This window comes from Hesperophylax consimilis, unplaced genomic scaffold (genome assembly GCF_061612785.1).
Source record: "Hesperophylax consimilis isolate HC1 unplaced genomic scaffold, BYU_Hcon_1.0 scaffold_36, whole genome shotgun sequence".
NCBI classification, from domain to species: domain Eukaryota; kingdom Metazoa; phylum Arthropoda; class Insecta; order Trichoptera; family Limnephilidae; genus Hesperophylax; species Hesperophylax consimilis.
The window spans coordinates 1335565-1343620 of record NW_028301266.1 but is presented as its reverse complement, the minus strand read 5'-3'; positions in this window follow the sequence as shown (position 1 = coordinate 1343620).

Below are 8056 nucleotides of genomic sequence, written 5' to 3'. Positions count from 1 at the left end.
TAGTATACTAGATAGTTGATTTGTTAGGGAATTATATATTTTTTCACCATGAAATTTGATATATTTCTCTATCCAAAAGATGTATTGAAATAAGTTATTACTCGGAATTTTCGATTTTTTCTCTGGTTAAGTATTTATGTTGAGCAGCGGGATATTCAGATATTTGAAATTAAAGCTTTCGTGGATTGAAAATTAAAGATATTTCATGTGTAGGAGTTCTAACCAGAACGTTTAGAATTTTCTTAAGCGTAAACCTCTTTTTGGGCTATGTTGAGCAGCTCTAAGTGAGTGATCAAGGCTGGTCTCTATTCATTGGTCCGTAGACTTTCATTGGTTCCAATTCCAAGATATTCCATGTTTTTAAAGTGTGTTATAGTAGGACAGAGGCATGATAAAACTTGATAACGTTCCTCGTACGATTGATTCATTAGAATTCAAGTAATACGGGAGTTTAGTCATCCGACCAATCTCCTATGGATGTTTGGAAAAGTTATGTTTCATATGAGTCTTCAGGTGGTTCGTCAGCTGGCTTTTTTGAACAGTTGCACTCGGAATATGAAACAGGGTTTTCTCCACTGTACATCAGCGTGTATTTCTTCAAACTTCCTTTTGGAGAACATGGATAGATGCACAAGGAACATCTGAACGGTTACTCTCCAGAGTGAATCAGAATGTGTCTCGTCAGATGGAATTTTTGATTGCATGAATAGTTGCACTTGGAACATGAAAAAGGTTTTTCTCCAGTGTGAGTGAGCATGTGTTTCGTCAGGTTGTTCTTTTGAGAAAATGAATTGTTGCACATAGAACATGAAAAAGGTTTTTCTCCAGTGTGATTCAGAATGTGGATCGTCAGACTGCTCTTATGAGAAAATAATTTGTTGCACAGAGAACATGAAAAAGGTTTTTCTCCAGTGTGAGTGAGCATGTGTTTCGTCAGGTTGCCCTTATGAGAAAATGAATGGTTGCACATAGAACATGAAAAAGGTTTTTCTCCAGTGTGAGTGACCATGTGTTTCGTCAGGTAGCCCTTTTGAGAAAATAATTTGTTGCACAAAGAACATGAAAAAGGTTTTTCTCCAGTGTGAGTGAGCATGTGTTTCGTCAGACTGCTCTTATGAGAAAATAATTTGTTGCACAAAGAACATGAAAAAGGTTTTTCTCCAGTGTGAGTGAGCATGTGTTTCGTCAGGTAGCCCTTTTGAGAAAATGAGTTGTTGCACATAGAACATGAAAAAGGTTTTTCTCCAGTGTGAGTCAGCATGTGGCACGTCAGACTGATCTTGTGAAAAAATGAATTGGCGCACAAAGAACATGAAAAAGGTTTTTCTCCATTGTGGGTTCGCATATGTACCGTCAAATTTCCCTTTCGAGTACACGAATAGTTGCACTCAGAGCATTTAAAGGGTTTTTCTCCAGTGTGAGTCAGCATGTGGCACGTCAGGCTGTTTTTTTGAGAAAATGAGTTGTTGCACATAGAACATGAAAAAGGTTTTTCTCCAGTGTGAGTCAGCATGTGGCGCGTCAGATTGCTCTTTCGATAAAATGAATTGTTGCACAAAGAACATGAAAAGGGTTTTTTTCCCGTGTGAGTCAGCATGTGACACGTCAGACTGCTCTTTTGAGAAAATGAATTGTAGCACATAGAACATGAAAAAGGTTTTTCTCCAGTGTGAGTGAGCACGTGTTTCGTCAGGTAGCGATTTTGAGAAAATGAGTTGTTGCACATAGAACATGAAAAAGGTTTTTCTCCAGTGTGAGTTCGCATGTGTGGCGTCAAACGTTTCTTTACAGTAGACGAATAGTTGCACTCTGAGCATTTAAAAGGTTTTTCTCCATTGTGGGATCGCATGTGTACCGTCAAATTTCCCTTTTGAGTACAGGAATAGTCGCACTCAGAGCATTTAAAAGATTTTTCTCTCGTGTGAGTCAGCATGTGTCTATTCAGATGGTTCTTTTGTTTAAATGAAGCGTTGCACAAGGAACATGAAAAAGGTTTTTCTCCACTGTGAATCAGCATGTGGCTCGTCAAATATTTTTTATGGAAGGATGAATAGTTGCACTCGGAACATTTGAAAGACTTTTCTCCACTGTGAGTTAGCATGTGGCTGATCAAATAATTCTTTTGAGAGCACGAATAGTGGCACACAGAACATAAAAAAGGTTTTTCACCGATGTGGGTCAACATGTGCATCTTCAGAAGGCCCTTAAGAGAAGCCGTAAAATTGCACTCAGAACATGAAAAAGGTTTTTCGCCACTGTGAGTCAGCATGTTGCTCGTCAAATTTCCCTTTTGAGAATATGAACAGTAGCACTCCGTGGTTTCCACTTGTTGTATCTTCAGATCTGACGATAATTTAAAAAAAAAAGGATTAATAGTTGGCTTCATGTGACTTATTACTTTCGTGTGTTACTAAGTGCAGAAAAGCATTCCAAATTCACATAAAAGTAAAAAAATAGGTTCCCACAGGAACAGGTGACTAATTTGTGCTTTGCACTTATTTATACTTTTGAATTGAAACGCCGAGATGTACATAGATAAACTTTATAAAAACAATTTTTTAAGAAATAGTGTTTTCAATGTAATGTAAAGAAATAAAAATTATAATTCTAACAAAAACTATTCATAGATTATAGTTTTTAGCTACAGAAAATATTCATTCAAATTCATCTTTAAATATCTCATCAGTATTTTCAGACGTGTTGCAGCAGAATATACCATTTCAGAGGCCGCATGTAATAGAACACTCCAATACTGCACGGTTGATTTTTTTAGGAATTTATGTAAATACGGAAAATCATTGCGACAAGTGTTTATTATTATTTCCCTTTATTTCTGTATTGTAAGCTGTCAGAATTTACTACGAAATTACAGGTTTTAAACAAAATAATAGGTAGCTGAATCGTCATCTTGCTCCCAACATGCTGAGTTGGTTTTCTTTTTACAGAACTAGCGAGCTTCTGCAGCAACCAATTCAAAACACTTGACCATTTAGATTTTCTTACTGCCTTAGAAATGTAATAAAAATAACGGCATATATTATTTTTGAAGTATTTTTTCATTGACCTTAAAATAATCAGCATTCTGGTTTTTTGTTTTGATTAACTGGACTACTAAGAAGGAAAAAACATTTTACCTGCTGTCTTGGCAGTTCTTTCAACGCGTTCCAAGCACTCCTTTTTAACATCCGGCAGGTCTAAGTCAATTTTCGTGTATTTAAATCCCCCTTCATCTTCTTCTCGGGGTCCAAGCTCCGCCTTGATGGTAACAGACTCTATATTAAAGCAACCTGAAAAACAATACAACAAAGTATATTAACCGTAAATCTACAAAAAAACTGGTTTTTAATTAAAATTAAAATAAAATATCTTCGACAAAAGATAACATTGATTGACCACACAGGAACAAGAAAAACATGAACAGACTTTAAGCTTAATTTAAGATTTAAAGATGTCAGATGTCACTTCAAGGACCGATCTTTCAAGAAGGAAAGCCATTTACTCTTGACTAGCTTCAGAACACGGTTTTATTGTTAAAAGTCAATGGAATGATATTTTCTTTTAAAAATATTTATGTATATTTAGTTAATGGACACGAATATATGTCGAAAACAGATGAGGTGAAAATTCAAAGAAACGGGAATTTATTGTGAGCAATACGTGAGTTAAAATGTGCTTTAGTTTAGCAAAGATATATTTTAAAGTAAATTCGTCCTGTCCTGCACGACATTTCGAAACGGACATGGATTCCGAACATCTGAATTTAACATTCTACATTTATACGTATGCAATGCAACTAACTGTCTGTCTGAGTACTCTCCGCATATTCCAAACATTCCTTCTTTATATCGGGAAGATCGAAATCTATATCCGTATGCGGTATTTCATCTCCGCCTTCTTCCTGGGGCCCTGGTTCCGTCTTGCTGGAAACAGTCTCTTGAATTGGTAGATCCATGGCACTGCTGTGGTTGCGTTTGGCAATTGGTTCCGGCCCAAACAAATATACCTAAAACAGAACATAGTTATGACGGAACCTTACATTGTTTGTGCTTTAAATATTTGGTTTCGCTTGTAATATTCTGTAAAAACAGTGAAATAGTATACATAACTCATTATTGGAAATAACGATATAATTACATTTGTACCTTAACCTTGAAGTTAAAACATTTCAAAAAGTCGACGTCAATAGTCAGATAACTCTACATTTATAAATAAATCGGTATTAGCGTTCTGCTTTTGGTACCGATTGGCATTAGTTAAACTAGGAAGTTTTAGACATTTGAGCATGACATTAGAACAGTGGTCGCTTCCAAAGTGAATAGCAATAAAAATAAGAATTATGACTAACTAATTAATATAAACTAGCGTAACTATACTTAATAACTATCACAAGTATGGAATTATACATTTAACTGCGCGGGTGACTGATTAAACAACGGACGGTAAAGAAAACATGTGTCAACAAAATATATGAGTTATACATAGACAAAGCACTCTTTTGAGGGTGAATTACCTAATACAATTAAAAAAAAGTTATACATAGACAATAGAGTCGTAGACAATTTTTTAAAATTATTAAATTAAAATAAATTTGGTTTATAGATTTTCACGGCCAAAAGCATTTTTGTTGTGTGTTTTTGGGGTGTTATGCCGTATTGCGCTAACTCCTTCTTTAGCCGACACATCTTCGGATCTTCCGGGTCTGCCCTGATGATGGACACTGCAACGCTGTCCGAAACGTCGGCTAAAGAAGGAGTTAGCGCAACACGGCATAAAACCCCAAAAACACAACAAAAATAATATAATTTTATTTATGTCATATAAAAAAATTACAGAGTATATCATTAGTAAGTAAAATATCTATATGTAAGTTATAAACAATGAAATTGTTGAGTAACTTACGTTACAATAATAGTTTCTGTTCTAAGAACGAACAGGGGTTGGAATAGCCGCACTTTAAAGGGCTATTCCACACAGATAAAGTATAAATGAATTATATGGCTTGTGACAGGCGATGCAAAAACACAATACATAACGTTAATTCACAATCAACTTACCGGTGAAATGATGGTGAAATCTGCATAAGCCTCATCTGTCAACACTGGAACGGGATTGTCGTTCGTTATCACTGGTTATTTTAGATTAAATTGCGATAAAAAATACGTATTACGATTATTCCGATAACACAACCGGGGATCGATATTGACAGGACGAACCGTTTTTGTGCAACTGGCTCGGCTCACGGCTTTCCGTCGTTTTAGCTGACTTGTGCGAACTTAAACTACACAGTTCAAATTCTGACGATACTATTGGTTAGTACACGGCCTGTCAAAAGCAATTGGCGTTACGGAACATTCCGCCCACCAAAATACAACAACGTGTATTTTAAAGAAAATTTAGAAACAAAACGGGTGGAGAAGCATTAGATTTAAAACTTAATTTAAAATTATTTTAATATACAAACATAATTAATTAATTATTTTTTTTTAAAATAGAATAGACAAAAAGCGACATCTCTTGTCAATTTCGCATAGTATTTTCTCTGCAGGTGAATGATAACCAAATTGCGGTCACCTGTTACATCTGTTCAGTGGATTCATCTGAGACATGATATTTCGTCAAAAGAGGTCTATATGATAAAAATAATTAAAATATATATTTTTGACAAAATAAAATGTCACAAATTCGACACTGTGTGTTACGATGAATGTGCTGATTCATCTCTATCATTAATAATTTTTCTCTCTTGTGAGCTGGTTGTTCCTTATAACCTTTTCGAGTGCAAATGCAAAGTGATTGCTGATTGCTGCCTGAAACCGAAGCTGATGACAGAAATAGAAGACCTCCATTTGTGAATGCCATTCTTGGGTGAGTTTTTCTGTTCATTTGTATTTTGGTGACTGGTTTGTTATTTTTCTCCCTGCAGAGATAGTTTATTAATCCACAATATATTTTTCATAGGGAAATATTATATTCCCTAGATGATCTGTGCTACCTACACGCCAGATCATCAACCATAAGTTTGGTCCTACGTAGCTCGGATATATTGCTAGCGAAAATTGATTAATATTTAGTGATTTAGATTTGGAAACATGATAAATGGATGTTCTATTCACGTAATTTTTTTGGTGATTTAAGAAGTACCTATCAGTACCAATTTCTAGCATACATAAATAATTTTTCTAGCATTAGAAATTTGCGTATTTTTTTGGTAAATTTCATTAAAGCTCAAATTACTTAATATTATTTAGGTATAGTGAATTTAGTTTCGTTTTTTTTACGTATTCTTTGGTAGATTCGAAACATATAATATATTGGAATTGTCGTAATTTTTGGAGAATTCTAATTTACAATACTTACAACATTATTGTAAACTTTTTTTGGTTAAGAATATTTTGTCATCTCATTAAAAATGCCGAGAATTGCTGAAGAAGTTTCTGGAGATATTCAGGATAGAACGTTGACTCTTTTGACGGCAAAAAAGGAAAATCTTTTTTTGCGGATGAATGAATTGTATAATTTATCAAATAATTTAAATACCTTCGAGTCAAGAAAAAATGAAGACTTCATGACAAAGTCGGATATGATTGAAGACTTGAGAGTTCAGTTTGAAACTGTTATTGACAAACTTAACGACCGTCAGTTGACTTTGGACGACTCATTTAAACCGGATTTCCAACAATTAAATGCATTTGATGATATTTATTTGAAGGTCAAACGAAGTCGATTTAACCTTCAAAACGCGTCACGCAACGATTCGCGGGATCATTGTATTATTAAATTGCCACCTTTGGAATTACCATCATTTGATGGTAAAATGGGAAATTGGCCTACTTTCTACCAAGATTTCAAATCTAATGTACATAATAATAGACAGTTAACCGACGCCCAGCGTGTTCAATATTTAATTGGTAAATTGACACACGGCGCTTTAAAGGTTACTTCAGGCATTGTACCTGGAGGTGACACATACAATATAATCTGGAATGCTTTGGTAAACAAATTTCAGAATAAACGTGCACTAGGCACACATTATTTAAATAATATTCTTGATGCAAAAAATTGTACAAATACATCTGGCAGTCTTGACTTTTTTATTGAAAATTTTTCTGCATCAGTAGCAGCGTTAAAACAATTAGAGATTGAAAATTTAACTGATTTTATCTTATTTCATTGTGCATTTAGAAAAATTGATTTTCAAATCGCACAGATTTTCGAGCTGTCAGTCAGGAATAAAGAGATTCCGACATATGACGATTTAGTCTCGTTTGTTCAAGATCAGGTTAAGATTTTAGAACGTTTAAGCAATTCAAATGAAGCCGGTAAAAAACTGCCCACTACGTCGTCATTTCGTTCTAATAAAAATTTTAAATCGTTCCTTGCTAGCAACGAGAATGTACCTCGGTTTACGGCTTCGCGCACAAATTGTTGTCTTGTTTGTAATAAAACTAATCATACAATTAAAGATTGCGTTAAATTTAAAAATATGAGCTCTTCACAGGCGCGTTTTGAGTTTATAAAGTCAAAACATGCTTGCGTAAATTGCCTTAGTGGAGGGCATACAATAAACGCGTGTAAATCGGTTTTAACTTGTGAGTTTTGTAAAAAACGTCATCACACTTTGTTGCATTTTGGCAGTGCTGATGACAATGCTAAAACTCCATCAAGTACCCACGCACACACGTCGCGAACATCTACAGGGACATCTGAAAATTGTGATACACAATTAGAAGAACCTCCGCTAAACATAAATAACTCATGTTCCCTTTCTGTGAAAGCGACACATAATACGATTCTATTATCAACCGCGCAAGTATTCGCAAAGAGTAAAAATGGAAATAAAGTTATTGTTCGGTGCTTAATGGATAACGGTTCACAGAACAATTTAATTACTGTTGATTGTTGCAAGATCCTCAACTTACCAATAATTCCTTTAAACAATTCCTTTGTAAAAGGAATCGGTTCAGCATCCAAACCAATTTTGGGTTACGTTTATTTGGACATTGAGTCCCGCGTGTAGCCGAATAATAAATATAATATTTATGCGCTTGTCATTGAC